Source organism: Dromiciops gliroides, chromosome 3, assembly GCF_019393635.1.
Source record: "Dromiciops gliroides isolate mDroGli1 chromosome 3, mDroGli1.pri, whole genome shotgun sequence".
NCBI lineage: Eukaryota > Metazoa > Chordata > Mammalia > Microbiotheria > Microbiotheriidae > Dromiciops > Dromiciops gliroides.
The window spans coordinates 426178600-426202957 of record NC_057863.1 but is presented as its reverse complement, the minus strand read 5'-3'; the positions used below and the strand labels follow the sequence as shown (position 1 = coordinate 426202957).

Here is a 24358-nt window from a genome sequence, read left to right as displayed (position 1 = left end):
TTCAATTAAGTTTTTATAGAACTACACTTTAAGATAGTAAGAATTACATACGATCTAAATATAAATGCTTTTTATGATAGTTCAGTATTTTATTATTTTCTAGTTACATATAAATATAGTTTTCAACATTTGTTTCCATAGGATTTTTAGTTCAAAATTTTTCTCCCGCCCTACCTTCCCTCCATCCTCCCCAAGACAGAAAGCAATCTAATATAGGTTATATATGTGCAATCACATTAAACACATTTCTGCATTAGTCATATTGTGAAAGAAGAGTCAGAGCACAAGGGAAAAACCTCAAAAAAGAAGAAAAAAAACAGCCCCAAAGTAGAAATAGTATGGTTCAATCAGCATTCATACACCACAGTTCTGTTTTCTGGATGTTGAGAACATTGTCTATCATGAAGTTCTTTGAAATTATTTCTGACCATTGCATTGCTAAAAAGAGCCAAGTCTATCACCATTCTTCATCACACAATGTTGCTGTTACTGTGTACAATGTTCTCCTGGTTCTGCTCCTCTCAGTCAGCTTCAGTTCATGTAAGTCCTTCCAGGTTTCTCTGAACTCCTCCTGCTCACCACTACTTTTCACATTGATTTTTTTAATACTTTGTGTTCTAAATTTTCTTCCTCCCTCCCTCCTCATCCCTCCCTGTGAAATCCAACAATTCAATATAAGTCATACATGTACAGTTATGCAAAACATCTCATTAGTCAGGTTGTGAATGAAAATAGACAACATATTTTTAGAAAGAGGAGCTAACAAATAAAATTATACCTCAATCTGTATTCAGATACCATCAGTTCTTCCTCTGTTGATGGTTTGCATTTTTCATACATCCTTCTGATATCATCCTGTTCATCTTTTTTTTTTTTTTTTTGTAGGGCAATGGGGTTTAAGTGGCTTGCCCAGAGTAACACAGCTAGTAAGTGTCAAGTGTCTGAGTCTGGATTTGGACTCATGTCCTCCTAAATCCAGGGCCTGTGGTTTATACACTGTACCACCTAGCTGCCTGAGGGGGCATTTCTTTCACAGTTACTATTGCTAAGTGTCTTACCCTCCATCTTATTCCGTCCCTTGATATTTACTATCACTCCTCAAAAGTGTTTTGCTTTTTGTTGCCCCCTCTCCCAATCTGCCTTTCTTTCCTTTGCTTCTCCCCAACCTCATCTCCTTCCTCTCCCACTTTCCCTCAGGGCACAATATATTACCATACCTACTAGAGTGTATAAGTTATTCCCTATTTGAGACAATTCTGATGAGAGTGAGTTTCACTCACTTCCCCACTCCTTCCCCATCTTCTCTCCACTCCATAAGTTTTTTTCTTGTTTCTTTTATGTGAGCTTCTTTTCTCCAGTCCATCTCTACCTTTCCCTATCTTCCAGTGCATTACCCTTACCTTTAACTTTATTTTGAAGATGTCATCATGGGTCAGCTAGGTGACACAGTGGACAAAGCATGAGTCCTTGACCAAGGGGGCCCCATGCCCAAATCTGGCCCCAAACATAAGACACCCCACCCTGCCTGGCCAACAAGAAACGAGGATAAATGAAAACTAAATGCTTTACAGATATCATCCCTTCATATTCAATTCACACCTGTGTTCTCTGTCTAAGTATATTCCTTTTAGCCGCCCTAATACTGAGAAAGTTCTTATGAGTTAGAAGTATTATCTTCCCATGTAGGAATGTAAACAGTTTAATCTTTTAATATCCCTCATAAATTATTTTTCCTTTTTACCTTTTTATAATTCTCTAGGTTCTTGTATTTGAAAGTCAAATTTTCTATTCAGTTCAGGTCTTTTCATCACAAATGCCTGACAGTCCTCTTTTTCATTGAAGTCCCATTTTGCCCTCTGAAAGTTTATATTCAGGTGTGCTGGGTAGGTGATTTTTGGCTGTATTCCCAGTTCTTTTGCCCTCTGGGATATCATATTCCATGCCCTCTGGTCCTTTGATGTAGATACTTCTAGATCTTGTGTTACCATGACTGTAGCACCACAGTATTCTAGCTGCTTGCAATATTTTCTCCTTGACCTGGGAGCTCTGGAATTTGGCTATAATATTCCTGGAAGTTTTGCTTTTTGTATCTGTTTCAGGGGGTGATTGGTGGATTCTTTCATTTTCTATTTTACCTTATGCTTCTAGCATATTAGGGCAATTTCCCCTGATAATTTCTTGGAAGATGATGTTTAAACTCTTTTTTTTGGTCATGGTTTTCAGGTAGTCCAATGATTTTCAAAATATTTCTCCTGGATCTATTTTTCCAGGTGAACTGTTTTTCCAAGGAGATATTTCATATTGCCCTCTATTTTTTTATTCAATTGGATTTGCTTTACTATATTTTGGTTTCTCACAAATTCACTAGCTTCCATTTGTTCAATCCTAATTCTTAGGTAATTCTTTTCTTCAGAGAACTTTTGTATCTCCTTTTCCATTTGGTTTTTCCAGCTGTTGACTTTTTTCTCATGACTTTCCTGTATTGATCTCATTTCTCTTTCCATTCTTTCCTCCATCTCTCTAAATCTTCCTTCTATCTCTACTACTATCTCTTCAAAGTCCCATTTGCATGCTTCCATGGGCTGATACCAATTTATATTTTTCTTGGAAGCTTTGGATTTTGGAGGTTTGATTTTGTTATTATCTTCTTCTGATGGTGTATTCTGGTCTACTTTGCCCTCAAAAAAGGTTTCTATAGTCTGCTGCTTTCTTTGCCTACCCATCTCAACCCAGAAGCACATGTTTGATTGAAATCTGATTCTCTATGGTTGGAAGCTTGGTATGTCTGTGCCCCTCCACCACTGGGCTGACACCACTTGATTAGACCCACTGGTTCATATCCAGGGCACTTCAACCCAACTAAAGCAGAGACTATAACCTCTTCACCCTGGCCAACCACCAAAACCCCTCACCAGTCCAGGAGCAGAGCCTCAGAAGAAGCTGCTGGCACCAAAAACCTCGAGGTGCTGGAGGGGAGTTCTGTTCCTGGTTGGGTCTGGACCACTTGCTGAGCTTCTTTCTCAGCCCAATCAGCAGGTGATCCCAGTCACTGTCTTTGGTGGGAAAATAGTTTCACTTTGTTCTTATGTGAGGGAGGCTGCTTTGTTGTTGTTGCTGCTGCTGTTGTTGTTGTTGTTTTATGGAATTATTTGTGATTGAGTGGACAGGTTTATTGGGAGCTTGCAGGAATCACAGCCTCTCCTCTGCCATCTTGGCTCTATAAATGCTTTTGAAAAGCTGTTTGAAACATCAATTTGATAGTGTAAATGACTGACTATCAATGACAGTATCTTATATTTTAATACTTCATATGATGCATGGATTAAAGTAGGGTCAAATGATCAAAACCAAAGAACATTGTATATAGTAACAGCAACATTGTTCTAAGAACAACTTTGAGGAAATAAGTTATTCTGATAAGTATAAATACCTAAATCAACAACTAAGGGCATATGAAGGAAGATATCATTTGCATCCAGAGAAATAATTGATTAATAGATGTATAGAATGGTTTTATATTCACACACACATATGGGCTGTAAGAATGTGTGTATAGACACACATATATACATGCATATACATATTTGTTAGCCATCTCTAGGGAGGAGTGGAAGGGAACATGTACATAATAACTTTGTTATCTAGTTAAAAGGAATATCAAGTTGTACATAACGATTTGTGGTTTCATGTGCAGACATTTTTTTTTAAATTATACAATGATATAGGTATTATTATTTGTTCCCTAAATCAAAAATAAGTGAAGCTTTAAAATATAGATATAGAGGTATAGAGTTAAAAGTTATCTAGATAATGCTGGAACCCTTTACTTCCTGCAATATTTGGCTCAAATTCTATTTTTTTTCCCTGATTCACCAGTTGCAGGTAGCTACTCCCTGAAGTCAACCTGTTTCTATTTTATATATACTATTGAATGTAAGCACCTTGAATGGAGGAACTGTTTCACTTCTGTCTTCATAACTCTAGTCCTTATCATAGTTTTTCGTACATAGTAGGTGATAAAGACATTGATAGATGATTTGTCTAATTCAAACATTCTGAAATGGTTATTCTCTTGTTTTGTATTTGGGACTGATTTATCAAAATTACCTCCTATTATTAGAAGTAAAGTAATGCAAAGTTATACAAAAGACCACCATCAAGTCTTCTAGAGTCCATCATGTTTATTTTTAAAGCTCAATTAGAAATATAATGGTATGGGAGGGAGGAATTGTGGCAAATTTGGGATTAGAACATTTAGAACTCAAAGAGAACTGAAAGGTTATCTAGTGTAGCAGTTCTGACAGTGTGGTCTGAGGATCTGTGGATATGCATGATATCAAAACTTTTTATAACTATACAAAGACATTTTAATTTCAAATGTGGAAAATATCAAGAGATATAACTCAAATAAACAAAAACTCTTTAGGGAGGTCCTCAATATTTTTTAAAAAAGTAAAGATGTCCTGAGATGAGAAAGTTTGAAAATTAATTAATCCTTCCATTTAATAGAGGAAATAAACTAAAGCTCCCCAAAGTTAAATAACTTAAAATCACATGAATATTAAGAAAACTAATGAAACCTTAAGTATAAACATGCAAAATAAACAATGCAATATATTAAAAATAAATTATATGGAAAGGTATGTTTCCATTTTAAATGCTTTTAAGATTTTTGCATTTTAACTCTGCAGTACTATAGTTATAGGATTTCATTAGCTCTTCAACATTATTTGACTAACCACCTTAATTATTCCCTCATTTAAATAATATTTTCAATTATCTTATATCAACCTTCAGTGGTTTCCTCTTTCCCCTAAGATACTTGAGTCTAATATAATAGTTTTTGATGTCAGGGCTGGAGCCAAGATACAGAAGTACAAATTATCAAGAACAAGATTAGATAGAATGCACTAACAGAGTGTTTCTGTCATGCTAACCAAAACCCCCACCCCACCCCGAAAAATACCCCATTCCTGATAATCATCATTGTGAAAGTCCTAATATTGCATTGCTTAAGTTGTTCCACTGACATGTATGCATTGACCAGTCTTCTGATATGTTTTTGTATATGTGCTCAGCATCCTGTGATTAAACTTTATCTCTCGTGCATGATCTGAGACCCCTGCTCTTCTTATTTGTGACTCCAGCAAGTTTTCTCCAATCTGACTCCAACCTTCCCTTTCATCCTTATTTATATTAGTCTTCATGCCTTTTATATTCAAGCCAATATTACCTACAAAATATTCCCCAATTTTGTCATTCATTCATTTATGTAAGTAATTTCTTTCAACTCTGTCAAATTCCTATACTTTTCTTTTTAAGGTTAACTTAGCTAAATTTCTAACTCCTTTGTGAATCTCCAGTGTTGAAAACTTTATCTTCTTCCTCATTTCTTTAGTGCCCTATGGATCTCTCCTTTATCCTACTACACATATATTTAGCTCTACACATGCTACTTGCCAGTCTAGAATATTATAACCTGTTCAAGAACAGAGATTGAACCATTTCTTATATTTGAATCATTATTCCCTAAAATCATGCCTTGCATAGAGCTGGTAATAGACAAATTATTTTTATAATTCAACAGAAAAGCAAAAAGTAAGGTAGTATAATGAATTTGGCATACCATTCTTAGTTATTATTATTTTTAATTTATGGAATATAAATAATTTGCAACTAAACTCAATACAATAGGTCTAAAACATAAGAATCAAAGACATTTGCTTTTCACGCAGATTCAGTTTTTTGTTATCTAGGTACTTTTCCCCACCACAAATAATTGTGCTTAATTAGTAGATGCAAAGAAGAAACAGATCTTCTTTAGTATTCTGTTCTTAGAAGTGGAGTAAATAATGGGGATTAGAATACACAGGAGGGGTAAAAGCATACCAGCATCTGTACCCATGGTAAAATGATCACAGTTATAAAATAGAGCATGAGATGAAAATTAAATAAAATTAATAAAATAAAATTCATTAGATAAAATTAGGATTTTAGAGTACAGTGTAAATAAAACAGAGAGTAATTTAACTCAAGAATATGCAATTTTAAATGACATGAACAAAGTGTTCATAAATTGTAAAATTTACAATTTTAGAGTATTTTAACATCAAGCAATGAGCTACTCAACAATAATTTGATATCAATTTATTAACTACTCAATAAGACTCTTTAAAAAAGAAGTTTATGCTGATCTGGTCCCTCCTGTAATTTTTTTTTTTTTGGTGAGGCAATTGGGGTTACTTGTCCGGGGTCACACAGCTAGTAAGTGTCAAATGTCTGAAGCTAGATTTGAACTCAGGTCCTCCTGACTCCAGGGCCAGTGCTCTATCCACTGCACCACCTAGCTGCCCCTCCCTCCTGTAATCTTAGTACTACCTTTAAACCCCAGAAATTACTTTTTCCCTTAACATTGTACATGCTGTTTCTTCTAATAACACATTGTTGTTCTTCCTTCATGTTTCCAAAGGATACCAATGACATAACCTGGTGATATCTTGACTTGAGTATGAATTGGATTTAAGTGAAGCAAAGTTTTACAAAGTCATCAGACTCCCTCTCTCTTCCAGTCTTCAATGTCTAGTGGCAAGACAAAAGTCAAGATGACTGGCAATGTTCCATGATACAGGGGTTGACCTTGGTGTCTTTGTTGTGTGATGAATCTCTACTATACTCCCTGCTCCAGCTTCAGTCACCTTCATGGCCACTAAAATAAATTATTCTCATTTGCACATTCTGCTGCGGGAAGTCTTCAAATACTTGAGTAGACATCCACTAACTCACTGAGAACTTTGAGGCCTGTCAGTTACCCTCTTCTTGGTTTAGTCCATCTGAAGAGATGATTTTACCAGGGTGTGAGTACTGTGCATGCTACAGCTTCTTGGAGACACATGCACATATACTAAAATTGGAATAATATAGACATTATCAGACTTCTGTGTAAGGATGACATGCAAATCCATGAAGCATTCTAACAGGATATAAGTTCCTAGAAGAACAGGAGTACTTTCATTTTTGTTTTTGTATGCCCAATATCTACCACAATGCTTGGCAAGCAATTAATAAATTATTAAGAAATGTATTAATAATTTTAAAATGAATTTTTCTTGGGTTGAATTGAGAAGGGGCAAAAGAGTAGCAGACATTGTACCAGGACAAAAATAAAATTACCACAAAGGACTTATATTTGATTTGAGAAAATAAAACAGAAAGAAATACAAATTATTTTAAAAAATCAATAAAGTTAATAGGGATAGACAATAGTAGTTGGATAATCAGGAAAGGCCTCATGTAGTAGGTGATACTTGAATTTAATTTTTTACAATACACTTTTATTAATCTATTTATTTTTACATTGTCAAGATTTCCCTGCTGCTCAGAACATTAAAAACTATGTGAAATTATATGCAGTGTCACCAATCCCTAGTCCATTGTCAAGATTTCCCTGCTGATCAGCACAATAAAAACTATGTGAAATCATATGCAGTGTCCCCTATCCCTGGTTCCCCAACTCTGAAAAAAAAGTTGGGATGGGGAATCCTTTCATATCTCTTTTTTGGCAGATAAGTTTGTTCCTTATAATTTTTAAATATGTCCTTTCAATTGTTTTGTGGTTGCTTTTCTTTCTATTTACACTGTTGTAGTCATTGTATGCATTATTTTCCTCTATCTACTTACTTCACTTTGCATTGGATCATGGAATATCCTTATGCTTTTCTGAAAGCAATCAATTTTTAGTAGTACTGTAATATTCCTTTATATTTGTGTATTGTGGTATAAATATTGTTAGTTTTTAAATAAATCATGCGCATGCTACTGAGCAGCTTTAGAAGGACCTCCCCTTTTAAGGGAGGAAAAATTGAACAGCAGACCTCCCCTTTTGGAGGAGGAAAAACCGAACACCACCAGTAGGGAGGCAGTTTCCAGTAGGTGGGGCATGTTTAAAAGTTCTCTCTCTTTTGGCCTGGCGAGTAGTCTGGTAGCGTCCTGGACCTGGTGGTGACACGTATTTTACTCTGTTTCGGGTGACTGCTGTTCTGACAAGTAACTGTAGACTGACCGGGGTTGGTGAGTTTAATTATGGAAAACCCTAAATTCCTTTGAACTAGCTTAATTGGGAATGCTCTGGGATTGCATAGGCTAAGCTTAGAGTTAAGACTATCTATCTGTATTTCTACTTCTTTATTTCCTTAATTGGTTTCACCTTTGTGGTTTAATTAATTCCCAAGTAACAAAATCTGATCCTTTATGAACTAAAGCTCAGAGTCTCCTTTTCTTATCGGCCTGGGAGGAATAAATAAAAAGGAAAGTTCAAAAGGAAGATTAAACCTAAGAGTCCCTCATAGTTCTGGGACCCCAATATTAAGGCAAGTCACCCAAATAATGCTCCGTTTATCAAATTTTGGCCCTCACAGTATCAAGATTTGTTTAGCCATTCCCCAATTGATGGAAGTCTATTTTGTTTCTAATTACCATAATATGTGTTTTTTGTCCAGTATGGATACTTTTTTTTTTGTCAACAAGGCCTTTATGGTATATGCTTAGAAGTGAAATTTCTGGGTCAAAGGATAAGGACATTTAAGCCACTTTATTTGAATAATACCCAATTGCTTTCCAGAATGATTATATTAATTCACATTGAACTGATTTTTGGGAGATGCTTTAGAGATTCTAAGATGTGAGGATGGAGTATATTTCAGGCAAAAAAAAGATAGACACAGGAAAGAAATAGTGATGGGAGTTGGAATATGTTACATGAGGTATAGTGAGTAGGCCAATTAGGCTGGAATGCAGAATGTGTGATGGGGGTAATGTGTAATAATCCTAGAAAGACAGGCAGGAGCCTAATTGTGAGAGATTTGAAATGGCAAAAAGGAGTAATTTCTGTTTTAACCTCTACTTTTCTCTATAAATAAACTGCAAAATGGGTATAATTATAATACTGGTCACTCAGTGTTATTGGGAGGATCATGTGAGATAATATTTATGAAGTATTTTGAAAATATTAAAATGGTATATAAATACTACCTATTTTTATTTTTATAGAAAAAAAACAAGGAACCACAGAACTTTTTGAATGAGAGAGTGACATAGTCAGACCTATGCTTTAGGAACATCACTAGTACTCTGTGAAGAACTACTGGGAGGCCAGAAAAAATAAGAGGCAACAAGACCTATTAGGACAATACCCAAATGATAATTTTAGTCTATTTTTAAGAACCAAGAAACAAATAGACCATATTCTGTATCTGTGCAAGTTTAGACATCTATCTTCAAAAAGTGATTTAAAACTCTTCTTTCTTGAAACCTTTTCTTATTTTTGGTACCAAAGCTTGGAAAATTGCTTTCATGAAGTCTTATTACCTCTTCAATGGCCAATCAATAATGGTTTCAACAAAGGAGTTATTGAGATAAAGTTGGTCTCTGTTTTTGACATAAGTAATTGAGCTGCAGCTAGTTTAATTAGACTGTGTAAGTTGTCAGATACTTTACATTAGGCTTATCTTTATTTTGTAATAATGCATTAAGGTTTTTTTAAGAAATGCTTATTAGTATAAGCTGAATACATTTTGGTGTGAATTATAAAGAAGGTTTTCATGAGTTTCAGGGCTTTAGGAATATTTGTAGTGTTAGCAATTCATATTATATGTAAAATAGTTACTCTTCAATGTTTTCAACTTTTTGGTTGTGACTATTAGAGTTGATAACTGTTCTTATGCTGAAAAGATAATTGGACATTTTTTTTTCAAGAGAACTGTGTAAGAATTTTTAAATCATTGTCTGCTAGTTTATATTGTATATTTCATGTACAGAAAAAAAGTAGTCAAGGTTGTTCATATTCCAATCATTGGATTTTGTAGTTCTGCTTTTTTTAGAGTCTTGATTTTAAGTGTTATCTAGTTCATAATGTATAGCCCATCAGTCTATCTTTCTCAGTAGATTGCCTTTCAGGGATAGAAGAAAATAAAATAATCTGCAGCCTTTTAATATCTTATTCCTTAAGCTTCTGCTGGTTCTAAATTTATTCCCCACTAATTGCTGGCTATGCAACAGAGGAGTGGAAGAGTGAAAATGAAGAGCACCTTATAATGTGAAAAAAGGGAGTAATCAGAGAGAAGTCTGAGGACTGTATTTTAGGTCTAAGTTGTAAAGAGAATTCTTTGTCTCTCGTCTCTCACTCATCACAGAACTTTCAGGAGTAAACTATCATCAGTGTCATCTTCCAATTACGGTGTGAAAGTATGCTGCAAATGAATGTATCAGCTTTTACAAAATATACCTTGCTATCTCTAGACATGCCAGTTCATTGTGACTTGGGATACAGTTAACTTTAAAAATGTTTAAATGCATAACTGGAGATCAATAATCTTATGGTGGTATATGTAAAATGCTGAACCAATTTTTTTTATATTGAGGCCAGAAGTATAAAACTTTTTGGTGTGGGGAATAAAAGAAGGTAGCACTGATCATTAAAGTTTATTTTTAAAGTTTTTAAAGGGAGAATTTAAAAACTTTATAACATGAACATATGTTCAAAATGTAGTATGGTACTATGATTCAAATTAATAGGCACACTGTGTTCAGAATTCTTTTAAGATATTTTCATTTATTTTCATACTAACTATAGGATCATAGATACAGAGCTCAAAAGAACCTTAGAAGTTATCAAGTCAACCTCCGAATTATACAGATGAGGAAACTGAGGCATTGAGGTAAAATGATTTGTTTGGAGTGTCACAGTGTCTAAGGCAGGATTTGAATTCAGTTCCTCCTGACTCAAAATCTGGTACTGTATGTGCTATGTCACAAAGAGCTTAAAAAAACATAACTCATGTTTTATAAAAGGAAAAAAAATGAAAGTTTAAAAGATGAAATTAATAAATTTAATCAAAGAAGAATACTTAATTTAAAAAGAGTCAACTATACAATGAAAAGATTTGGGGGGAATTAGCTATTTATATGGAAAAAGAATTATTATTTGTGCCAGCAGACCATTTTTATGGAGTTATAAGAATATGAGTTGAGTGTGAAATTGTTGCCAAAACAGCAAAGAGATCACTGGACAAATGAATACAAGGATAATATTCTCATTTGGGAATGTCATACCATGTTTGTTTATATATCAAATTAGGAATAGTCTTGTTTTCATGTTATATTTTAAGAGGTATTTTTGCTGATACATTAAAATTTGTCAAGAAGAGGCAAAAATAATTATTATGAGACATCTCAGAGCTTTCATATTCACATGGGTCAAAGAAAATGGAGACATTAAACTTATTTTCAAGTATTGTAAGGATTAATACTTGGAAGAGGCTTTAACATTTATTATCTATGGCAGTGTAAGGGAAGAAACAGTATCACTGGATAGAAAGTACAAGGAAACAGATTTTGTTTATAAGATTTAATATAAAATTTGCTTATACTCAATTCATTGCCTTGTGAGGTTGTACATTCCACATTCCCAAAACTATTCAAGTGGAAGTTAGTGATATTGTAAATTATTTTGGGGGTGAGATTGAAACACATAACTTCTAATGAAATTATACCTCCTAACTCCAATGTTCTAAATTAAATGCCAATAATACATTATATTAATCTCACTTAATTACTGTGAAAACTATTTATTCTGTCTTTGAATAAGTGATTTATGTTCAAATCTAAGAAAATAGTGAGTACAACAGATAGAAATTCCAAATATATCTGTTAATAATTGGATATTGAAAACATCCCCAGTGTAGTGTCTTTTATAGATTTTTGCCTTCACTAATAGTTTGATATCATCTGGTAATGGTGGGCTGTCCAAAGTACAATTAATATTGTTCCACTAAATTCAATATAAAACCAAGGCAGTCTTGTTTATAAGGATTTGAAGAATTAGTAATAAACGATGCTGATTTAGAGAATAGGGGAAGGCTTCCACATGGTAACTTTTTCAAATTTTCTTTGTATGCCAACCACTTTACTACAATTTATGATCCTAATTTTAGACAAATTAAAAGTAGCTATCTGAAAACTGTTTTCAAATTAGTAGAAAATATTGTCCAATTCAGTACTGAAGCCTAAGAGTTCTGCACATTGCTTTGCCAGAAGCAAGACAGTTATTGGGACCAGATTTGGCCAGAAAGAAAGGAATAAAGGAAAATGTGACCATTCTTTTTGCTGACAAAATGACAATCATTAAGTTGGCAACCTTAAATCATGTAAGGATGTCTCACATAGACTAAAATGACATTATTTCTTCCTTTCCTTTTAATCCTCTACTAGTGTCATTGCTGCAGTCATTTCAAGCATTCCAACTTTTCATTTCTCCATTTGGGCTTTCATTGTCCAAGTTACTGTAGAGTGGTCATTTCTTTCTCCTGTTCACATACTGAGGCAAACAGGCTTGTGACTTGCCTAGGTTCACATAGATGGAAAGTATTAGGCCAGATTTGAACTCAGGAAGATGAATCCAGTCCCGTCTCTCTATCCACTGTGCTACCCAGAAGCCCCTTATGGCACACATATGCTATTGGTCATGAGGGTGAAGAGGATAGGGAAAAAAAAAATGTATGTATCAGAGCAAACCAATCAACAATGCTCAAAAGCAACCTAAAGTGTACGTCTTATGGACAGCAAGTCAGTGTAACTTCTTTGTGTTCAAGAGGCAGGACTTTTAAAATTGAGCAATGAAATATGGAAAAGTAAATATATGTTAAAAGAAAGCAAAACAGGGCAAATTATCATATATGGTAAAGAGCACTGGACTGGCAGTCAGGAGACACCTGCATTATTTTCTTTGCCATGCAATCAGCTAGTTTGTATGACTAGCAAGCCACTTAACTTGACATGACTCAGTTTCCTCATTTATAAGTTAAGAGGTTTTGATTAAATGAGTTTGAGAGTCAATGGACTAATTAAGTGATTCTGAAATATAAAATATTTGTTATAGACAAGTAGATGACTCAGTCTACTGTTACAATGGACAGAACACTGACTTTGGAATCCATGAACCTCTACTGAGTATATATGTAACAAACAATTTTATTTGTGATCAGAGGATGTGGCTCCTCTTCTCAGCATATATGAAACCAAGTCATTTATCTCTTCTGGAATTTGGAAGCCTCCTCTATAAATATAGATCACTGGACTATACAGTTTCTTCCTGCCCAAAATATTGTACTGTAACAGTATAGAAAAGAACATTTCTTTTTTTTTTTTTTTTTTTTTTTTTTTTTTTTTTTTTTTTGCGGGGCAATGGGGGTTAAGTGACTTGCCCAGGGTCACACAGCTAGTATGTGTCAAGTGTCTGATGCCGGATTTGCACTCAGGTACTCCTAAATCCAGGGCCAGTGCTTTATCCACTTCGCCACCTAGCTGTCCCCAAAGGACATTTCTAAGAGTTTCCTACTTAAGGGGTATATATCCATCTATTTTTTTAATTTTTAAATTACTTTATGCCATATCCAATGGTATGATGGAATCAGAGAATTTTACAATTGCATGCACACTTTCCTTCATAGTACAACTAAATACTTTAATTACCAGAACTATGTCAGAAAAGTCATCCAAAATTTGAAGGTTACTGAAAAGTCAATCTCAAAAAAATAAAAGTTGGGGTTAAAAGATGAACATAATTTTAAAATTCTGGGTGAAATTTTGATGCTATTTACTCTTGTAAAAAATGATCAACTTTGCTCTAAAGATAAAATGTGGCTTTTGAAAATGTGATTTAAATCTTCAACAGCAAGCATTTAAAAAATGTGTTTTCAATGAACCAAGAATCAAATGTTAATTTTGTATAAATATATGCATACAAAAATGTATTCTGCCTTTGAATTCTTGGAGAAAACATAACCCAAGCTGTACTTCTAGAAATTCAAGTTTTAATTTATAATTAAAGTATTTATTTGATTTACCATTAACTCTGTAAGTTACACATTAAAATTCAAATAACCAATTGTTATTAGACACCTTTATTTATAAATTTTAAGTGCCTTCAGTAAATGGAATGGATATTTCCCTTCCACCTTCTAATGAAGCAGCAGTATAGATTACTTTAAATTTTATTAATACAACTAGACTTGCTGGATCTTTATTCTTTGAACCTCTTCTTCCCATTTTGTAAATGAGCTGGTTCGAGCTATATTGGAAACAAGATGAACTGGGCTAAGGCTTTTAGTGAAGACTGATTGTATCTCTCTGAATAAAGAGATCTGAACTAACCTCGGTAGCAAGAATTTTTCTTTTTTTTTATACGTAGCACTAGCTACCTAAAGAACAATATTCCCAAAGTTATAAACTCTTCCTTTTGTAGAACACTGATGTTTCTAAGTCAATCAAATAGCATTTCACAGAATCTCAGAATTGGAAGAGACCTCAAAGGCAATCAGAATCAACTCATATCTTTAAAAGAATCTTCTCCAAAATATGTCTGACAAATGGTCATGTAGCTTTTTCTTAAAGACCTCTAGGGAAGAGAAATATACTATTTCCCAAGGTAGCTCATTCCACTTTTAGATTGTTTTCATTGCTAGAAAGTGTTTTTACTTCTGTTTCTTTTTTTCCCTTACATATGACCTAACATTTTTTTTTCTAAAGAAGACACAATACATTCGTTTTAAGGTACGTAGATAAGACATTTATTAAATTCTAACTATGTGTTAGACACTCTACTAAGCCCTGGAGTTATAAATGAATGCAAGCAAGATACTCAGTGAATAAACATTTATTAGCAGGTTTCAAGAACTGTCCTAATTGCTAAGAATGCTGCTGTTTTTGTTTGTCCTTTTTTCTCTAAGATGACCATGATATCAGGATGCTGTCCTGACTTTCAAGTCCTGGATTTAAGTGAGGGTGGGCTGTGCATTCACCAACTTCATTTTCTCCTACAGAACCATCTGGATACAGTGGCAAGATCTATACTCATACCCATACCCATACCCATACCCATACTTATACCCATACCCATATCCCTACCCATAGCCATAGCCATACCCATACCCATACCGATAGCACTGGAGATGGCCCCAAATGTTTAAGGTAATTGGGGCTAAGTGACTTACCCAGAGTCATATAGTTAGTAAGTGTCTGAGGTGGTATTTGAACTCAGGTCCACCTGACTCCAGAGCCAGTGCTCTATCTTCTGTGCCACCTAGATATCCCAGGAAGAATTCTTCTTACAGCTTCCTCAAAAGCTGCTGCAACATTTGTGGCATCTTTGGCACTTGTTTCAAAGTAAAGATAGTTGTTGTCCCTGTACCCAGCCTGGGCTTCTTCTGTAAGACAAACAAACAAACAAACAAACTTGTCTTTCACTTATGTCAATCTTGTTACCCAAAATCACAAAAAGAAAATGTTCAGGCTCTTTGACACCTACATTATATTATAAATGAATTCATTCTTCCAGTTGCCCAAATTCTGGAAACCTTGAGATTCATCTACAATTAAAGTAAGAAGGCAATAGTCCAAACTTCTGTAAAATGGTGTTTGATGGTTTCTAAAGTTCTTTACCTGCTGTTTCCCAAATCTGCATGGTTACAAAATGCCCACCCACTTCCAAGTCTTTATTTAAAAATTCCACAACTCTTGTGTGGAATAACTGGCTTTCAAATTTCCTAGTGACGTCTCTGCCCAACACCACTGTCTACAAGGAGAATCACTGTCATTGTTGAATGAAAAGACTTTTTTTACTACAAAATGCTAGCAAAATTAATATAATTCTACACTGGGGAAATGTCACATTTAATGAAATAAAGGACTTCCAATCATTCCTGATTAAAAGACTAGAGCTGCATAGAAACTCTTAAATTGTTCAGTTCATAAGCTGTATTTCCAACATGGTTTTGATTGTAGCCAGAGACCAGCAAGGGCTGATTGGGTTGTGGGAGAGGAAAAGGGAAGGAAGTTTTGCCACAGGTAGTGCCATCCTTCAGCCCCAGCTGCTTCCAACTAGACTGGAAGGGGACAACATGTTGGCAGGGCCAAGACCACTCCGAGGGGCCAAAAAGTATCTTTAAAACAAAATATGAGTGATAAGAAGTGGTAAGCATTTTTGTCTATGATAAACCTATTGAAATTATTTCACTTTTTTCTTTGTCAGCTTTTAACACTGGGCCTGACACTGAGCAAACATGTAATAAATGTTTCTTGATTGGTTTTTAAGGAATATCTCTGTTAATTAATGACATTTAAATAATTGTCACAGCTATAATAGGAAGTAGCAAATGGGTTAAAGATTACTCTGTCACTGAAGTCATTAGTTGTTAGATTATAAAGAATTCTGTTAGTGATGCAAATTTATACTCAGTGTGATAATTGTTATAGAGTTAGAAAGTACCTGGAAGGTCATCTAGTTCAATTCCTTCCAGATACAGATTAGAACAGTGAGGCCTAGAGAAGGAAATTGATTTGCCCAAGGTCAGACAGGTTGCAGAGGTGGAAGTCAAACTCAAGGCTTCTGAATACCAATCTAGTATGTTTTCCACTTTGTCATGTTACATCTCTGATCCATTAAATATCTATTGTTGGGGGCAGCTAGTTGGCACAGTGAATAAAGCACCAGCCCTGGATTAGGGAGGACCTGAGTTCAAATCTAGCCTAAGACACTTGACATTAATAGCTAGCTGTGTGACCCTGGGCAAGTCACTTAACCCTCATTGCCATGCTAAAAAAAATCTATCGCATTGTCTAAGATAAACTTTTATTAGCTTCTGATGTTAAGAAGGAGAAAGAAGAATTATATTTCCAAATCCTAATCAAAACTCAATTCTGAGAAAAGTTTCATAAAGACCCTCATACTGTTATAAAATACACATGCCATCACTTTTTTAAGTGTTGTACTTAGAGGTAAATACTGCAGAAATATATTTTAAATTTATATATTTATTTAAGTTTTCAACTTTTGTTTAGATAAGATTTGCAATTTCAAATTTTTTCTCCCTCCTTCTCCTCCCTGACCCCCTCCCCTAGGCAGCAGGTAATCTGATATATAACATTAAACACATTTCTACATTAGTCATGTTATACGAGAAGGATCAGACCACAAAAGAAAAACCTCAGATCAGAAAACCAGCAGCATAAAAAACAAAAGAAATAGTATGGTCCAATCAGCAGCCATATTCCATAGTTCCTTTTTTTTCTGGATTTGGAGAGCCTTTTCCATCATAAGTCATTTGGAACATTCTTGTTCCGTTGGATTGGTGAGAAGAACAGATTCTTCTAGACTAGAGTCTATAACAATTGATCAACCCACAATGTTGATGATACTGTGCACAATGTTCTTCTGGTTCTGATCATCTCAATCATCAGTAGTTCATGCAAGTCCGTCCAGGTTTCTCTGAACTCCACCTGCTTATCAATTCTTACAGCACAATAGAATTCCATTACATTCATATATCACAACTTGTCCAGCCATTCCCCAATTGATGGGCATCCCCTCACTTCCAATTCCTTGCCACCACAAAAAGAGCAGCTATAAATATTTTTGTACATGTAGGTCCTTTTCCCTTTTACATGATTTCTTTGGTAAAAAGACCCAAAAGTGGTATTGCTGGATCAAAGGGTATGCACAGCTTTATCGCCCTTTGCGCATAATTCCAAATTGCTCTCCAGAATGGTTGAATCAGTTCACAGCTCCACCAACAAGGCATTAGTGTTCCAATTATTCCACAGCTTCTCCAACATTTATTATTTTCCTTTTTTGTCATATTAGCCAATCTGATAGGTGTCAGGTGGTACCTCAGAGTTGTTTTAATTTGCATCACTCTAATCAATAGGAATTTAGAGCATTTTTTCATATGGGAATAGATAGCTTTGATTTCTTCATCAGAAAAGTGCCTGTTCATATCCTTTGACTATTCCTCAGTTGGGGAATGACTTGGATTCTTATAAATTTGATTTAGTTCCCTATATATTTTAGAAATGAGGCCTTTATCAGCAGTACTGGCCATAAAAATTGTTTCCCAGCTTTCTGCATCCCTTCTAATTTTGGATGCATTGCTTCTGTTTGTACAAAACCTTTTTAATTTAGTGTAATAAAAATCATACATTTTGCATTTCATAATATTTTCTATCTCTTGTTTGGTCATAAACTGTTTTCCTTTCCAAAGATCTGAAAGGTAGACTATTCCTTCCTCTCTTAATTTACCTATGGTATCACCTCTTATGTCTAAATCGTGTACCCATTTTGACCTTATTTTAGTATGAGGTGTAAGATGTTGGTCTATGCCTAATTTCTGCCATACTATCTTCCAGTTTTCACATCAGTTTTTGTCAAATACTGAGTTCCTATCCCAGCAGCTGGAGTCTTTGGGTTTATCAAATACTACATTACTAATGTCATTTACTACTGTGTCTCCTGTGCCTAGCCTATTTCATTGATCCTCCACTCTATTCCTTAGCCATTACCAGATGGTTTGGATGACTTTCACTTTATAGTAAAGTTCCAGATTTGGCACAGCTAACCCACCTTCCTGTGCATTTTTTTGATTATCACCCTGGATCTTCTTGATTTTTTGTTTTTCCATATGAATTTTGTTATTATTTTTTCTAGCTCTATAAAATAATTTTAGGGAGTGTGATTGGTATGGCACTGAATAAGTAAATTAATTTAGGTAGAATTATCATTTTTACTATATTAGCTCTGCCTATCCATGAGGAATTGATATCTTTCCAATTATTTAGATCTGATTTGATTTGTGTGAAAAGTGTTTGGTAATTGTGTTCATAGAGTTCCTGGGTTTGTCTTGGCAAGATGACTCCCAAATATTTTATATTATATACTGTTACTTTAAATGGAATTTCTCTTTCTATCTCTTGCTGCTGGACTTTGTTCTTCATGTAGATAAATGTTGATGATTTATGTGGATTTATTTTATATCCTGCAACTTTTCTAAAGTTGTTCATTGTTTCAAGTAATTTTTGAGTTGTTTCTCTAGGATTCTCTAAGTATACTATCATATCATCTGCAAAGAGTGATCATTGCCTATTATAATGCCTTTAATTCCTTTTTCTTCTCTGATTGCTAAAGATAAAATTTCTAGTACAATATTAAATAATAGAGGGGATAATGGACATCCCTGTTTCACTGCTGATCTTACTGGGAATGCCTCTAACTTATCTGCATTACATATAATGCTTGCTGATGGTTTTAGGTAGATACTGCTTTTTAATTTTAAGGAATGCTCCACCTATTCCTAAGCTCTCCAGTGTTTTTATTAGGAATGGGTGCTATATTTTGTCAAAAGCTTTCTCTGCATCTATTGAGATAATCATATGATTTTGGTTGGTTTTCTTATTGATGTGGTTGATTATGTTAATAGTTTTCCTGATGTTGAACCAGCCCTGCATTCCTGGCATAAATCCCACCTCTTCATAGGGTATTATCCTGGAGATCACTTGCTATAATGTCTTTGCTAATATTTTATTTAAGATTTTAGTATCAATATTCATTAGGAAAATTGGTCTATAATTTTCTGTCTCTGTTTTTGCTCTGCCTGGTTTTGGTATCACCACCATATTCGTATCATAAAATGAATTTGGTAGAACTCCTTCTTCACCCATTTTTCCAAATAATGTGTATAATATTGGAATTAATTGTTCTTTAAATGTTTGGTAGAGTTCACCTGTAAACCCATCTGGCTCTGGAGATGTTTTCTTAGGGAGTTCGTTAATGGCTTATTCAATTTCTTTTTCTAATATGTATGTATTTAGGGATTTTATTTCCTCTTCAGTTAACCTGGGAAGTTTGTATTTTTGTAAATATGTATCCATTTCATTTAGATTGTCAAATTTATTGGTATACAGTTGGGCAAAATAATTCCTAATTATTAATTTAATTTCCATTTCATTGGTGGTAACATCACCGCTTTCATTTTTGATACTGGTAATTAATTTGGTTTTCTTCTTTCTTTTTTTTAATCAAATTAGTGAATATTTTATCTATTTTATTGTTTTTTCATAAAACCAGCTCTTAGTTTTGTTGATTAATTCTATAGTTTTCTTGCTTTCAATTTTATTAATTTCTCCTTTAATTTTCAGGATCTCTAGTTTAGTATCTAATTGGGGATTAATAATTTGTTCTTTTTCTAGTTTTTTAAGTTGCATGACCAATTCATTAATCTCCTCTTTCTATTTTTTATTCATGTAAGCAGTTAGAGCTAAAAAATGTCCCCTAAGCATTGCTTTAGCTGTATCCCATAGATTTTGGTATGTTCTCTCATTATTGTCATTCTTTTGGATATAGTTATCAATCATTTCTATGATTTGTTGTTTGACCCATTCATTCTTTAGAATGAAATTATTTAGTTTCCAATTGATTTTCATTCTACTTTTCCATGGCTCTTTCTTACATGTAATTTTTATTGCATCATGATCTGTGAAGGATGCATTTACCATTTCTGCCTTTCTCCATCTGACTATGATGATTTTGTGCCCTAATATATGGTCAATTTTTGAAATTGTGCCATGTACCACCGAGAAAACAGTATATTCCTTTCTATCCCCATTCAATTTTCTCCAGACATCTATTATGTCTAACTTTTCTAGTAATCTATTCACCTCTTTCACTTCTTTCTTATTTATTTTTGGCTAGTTTTATCTATTTCTGAGAGAGGGAGATTCAGATCCCCCACTAGTATAGTATTACTGTCTAATTCTTCTTGTAACTCATTTAACTTCTCTAAGAATTTGGATGCTATACCACTTGGTGAATACATATTTATTACTGATATTACTTCATTATCTATAGTACTTTTTAGCAAGATGTAGTTTCCTTCCTTATCTCTTTTAATGAGATCTATTGTTGCCTGTGCTTCGTCTGAGATAAGGATTGCCACCCCTGCTTTTTTTACTTTAGTTGAAGCACAATATATTCTGCTCCAGCCTTTTACCTTTACTCTGTGTGTGTCTCTCTGCTTCAAATATGTTTCTTGTAAACAGCATATTGTAGGAGTCTAGTTTTTAATCCTTTCTGCAATTCGCTTCTGTTTTATGGCAGAGTTTATCCCATTCATATTCACAGTTATTACTGTCTATTCCCCTCCAGTCTACCTATCCCCTCTGTACTTTTTCCCCCTTCTTCCACCCTATTCCTCCTCACCAATGTTTTGCTTCTTAACCCTGCTGCCCCCAATCTGCCTTCCCTTTTTATCACCCACCTCCCTTTTCTTTACCCTTTTCTCCCTTGCTTTCGCCTTCCCTTCTATCAGTTCCCCCCTTCCCCTTCCCCTTTTACTTCCCTAAAGAATGAGCTAAGTTTCTTTATCTCAATGAATGTATGTTATTCCCTCTTTGAATCAAATCTGATGAGCATAGGGTTGAAACAATGTTCACCTCTCCCTTCTTTCCCTCTATTGTAATAGGTGTTTTTTTTCACCTCTTAATATGATGTAATTCACCCCATTCCACCTCACCTTTCCTCTTCTCCCCATAGACTTCATTTTTAACCCCTTAATTTCCTTTGTATGCTCACATCAAAGGCAATTTATATTTATACCCACTGTGTATAGACCTTCTGTCTGCCCAAATACATTTACAATTCTCAGGAGTTATAAGTATTATCTTCCCATGTAGGGATGTAAACAGATTACCCTAATTGAGTAACGTTTTTTCCCCTCTGTTTACCTTTTTAAATTTCTCTTGAGTCTTGTATGTTAAGATCGAATTTTCTATTCAGTTCTGATCTTTTCCTCAGGAAACCTTGAATGTCCCCAATGTCATTGAATGTCCATCTTTTCCCCTGAAAGAAAATGCACATTTTTGCTGGGCAATAGATCCTTGGCTGCAACCCAAACTCCTTTGCCTTCTGGAATATCATATTCCAAGACTTGCAGTCCTTTAATGTTGAAGCTGCCAGGGCCTGAGCAATCTTGACTATGGCTCCATGATATTTAAATTGCTTCTTTCTGCCTGCTTGGAATGTTTTCTCCTTCACCTGATAATTCTGGAATTTGGCTACAATATTCCTTGGAGTTTTCCTTTTGGGGTCTCTTTCAGGAGGTGATTGGTGGATTCTTTCAATGATGATTTTATCCTCTGATTCTATGATATCAGGGAAGTTCTCCTTAATAATTTCCTGGAATATGGTGTCTAGATTATTTTTCTGATCATGGCTTTCAGGCAGTCAAATGATTCTCAAATTGTCTCTCCTCGATCTGTTTTCCAGATCAGTTGTCTTTCCAATGAGGTATTTCACGTTTTCTTCTATTTTTTCATTCTTTTGATTCTGCTTGACTGATTCCTGGTGTCTCATGGATTCCTTATCTTCCAACTGTCTAATTTTAATTTTTAAGGCATTGTTTTCTTCAGTGAGATTATGCACCTTTTTTTCCATTTGTCCAGATGAATTTTTTAAGGAATTGTTTCCTTCAGTCAATCTTTGTGCTTCCTTTTCCAAGCTCCTGATTGTTTTTTTTCATAATTTTCTTGTTTTGCTTTAATTTCTCTCCCCATTTTTTTCTCCTACCTTTCTTAATTGACTTTGGAAATCCTTTTTGAGCTTTCTTCCCATTTTTTCTTCTACCTCTCTCAATTGACTTTTAAATCCATTTTGAGCTCTTCCAGGAAGGCTTTTTGTTCTTGAGACCAATTCAACTTCCCTCTTGAGGCTTCACATGTAGGCGATTTGAGAGTATTGTCCTCATCTGAATTTGTGTTTGCCTCTTCCCTTTCGATACAGAAGCTCTCAATGGTGAGGGCTCTTTTTGCTTCTTACTCATATTGAAGCTTCTTATTTATTTATTTATTTATTTGTTTGTTTGTTTGTTTGTTTATTTATTTATTTATTTATTTTCAGTTGAGGTCTGCTCTGGGGGCACCAAGTTCCCTGTTTTGAGCTTCTTGTGCTGGGGTATAGTCGGCTGTGTCACCTGCTTTTTAAACTGAGGCTTCTATGGTGTGCGGATTTTCCCTGCCCTGGACTTCCTGTCTGAGTGCGCTGGGATCAGTGGGCCTAGTCGTGCCTATCCTCTCTATGGCCCTCCAGCTGGCAACCTGCCCTTTTGGCTGGTCCAGTTGTGTTTTGTCACTGTCCTGCTGCTCCACCAGCTTGTTTAGCCAGGATCCAGGGGCCTCAGTTCCTTGGCTGTGTCCCACAGCTTCCTGCTGACTTGCCCTGAGTCCCTTAGAGTTGTGTTGCCACCCTGCACTGGGACTCTGTTTTGCTGAGTCAGACCAACCTTTCCTGAAGTGTTCTAAATTATCTCTGGTTGGAAGACTGTGTCTCTCTGTCTTTTTGCAGGTTCAGTAGTTTCAGAATCTGTCCAGAGGCTTGATTTAATGTTCTTTTTGAGGGAACAGAAGGAGAGCCCAGGAAGCTTGCTGATTTCTCTCCACCATCTTGGCTCCCACTGCAGAAATATTAATAGAGATTTTGACCCTATTCTCTAATTTCAGATAAAAAAGTCTTCTATAACCAAAAAAAAAAATGTCCTCTGTATATTTTTGTTTTGCTATAATAGAAAGGGGGTTTGAATTAGGAAGAAAGTTTCAATAATGTACACAATTGTTTCTCTAATGTACCCTCCAGGTCTTGTCTTCTTTCTTCCCAGTAGAATGCAATTTCCCTGAGGGCAAGCACTGCTTCCTTTTTTTCCCCTTAATATCTTCAATGTCTAACACAATGTGACTCAATCATAGTAAGCCTTTTTATGGGTTTGCTGTTTTGTATTGGGTACATCTGTGTCTCTATAAGCCCATCAGGCTCAGGCTGAGAAGACATTGTCCAATAATCGGAATTTTGGGTGTCTCAGAGGATTAAGTTCTATTCTGCTGCATAAAAAAGGTTTTTCTCTATCATTTTAAAAAATAAAGACAACTTTTTATCATTTTAATGCTTATAATTTTATGTTGATATAATTTTACATGTGAATTTGGATATTTAAAAATATTAATTATTTTTTTGCCTTTTAATTCAAATGCTAAAACAGGAAGCTTTGGTATATTGGGATCATTTCTGTTTCTAGACCTTTAGCTATTTCAAATGAATTAAGAAAACAAATAAACACTCCTCTATATGATATTTCATAGGACTTTGATATTGACAAATCTTATAAACATTGTTAGAAAAGAACTGAGAAGAATAGTTATTTGGTTTGAAAGAAAATGTTCTACTACAGGAGTATGTCTTGTATTTTTCTCTAGAGTTCAATAAAAAGAAGAAAAAGGTAGAAATGAATGAAAGAAAATTTTATTCTAGGAAGCCAGTTTGTAAGAAAAGCAAAAACAATAATCTGTGATTTCTTTGGGGATGTGAGTTGTTCATTTATTCATTGTATTTGAAGTCAATTAGAAGGAATAGAGTAGAAGAATGTACTGACTAAAGGATAAGTTGAAGAGGATGCCCACATAGATTTACTAGTCCTATATATTTACCTGATAA

The 24358-nt window shown here is 34.7% G+C and overlaps 1 protein-coding gene and 1 pseudogene across 3 annotated transcripts in view; one reads left to right on the top strand and one right to left on the bottom strand.

Annotated features, from left to right (window-relative positions):
• The window catches only part of ZNF804A (zinc finger protein 804A), a 420892-nt gene that overhangs the window by 14235 nt on the left and 382299 nt on the right, over window positions 1-24358 (top strand). The gene's annotated exons all lie outside the window — the stretch shown is intronic.
• Window positions 13969-17395, bottom strand: LOC122746144 (annotated as a pseudogene).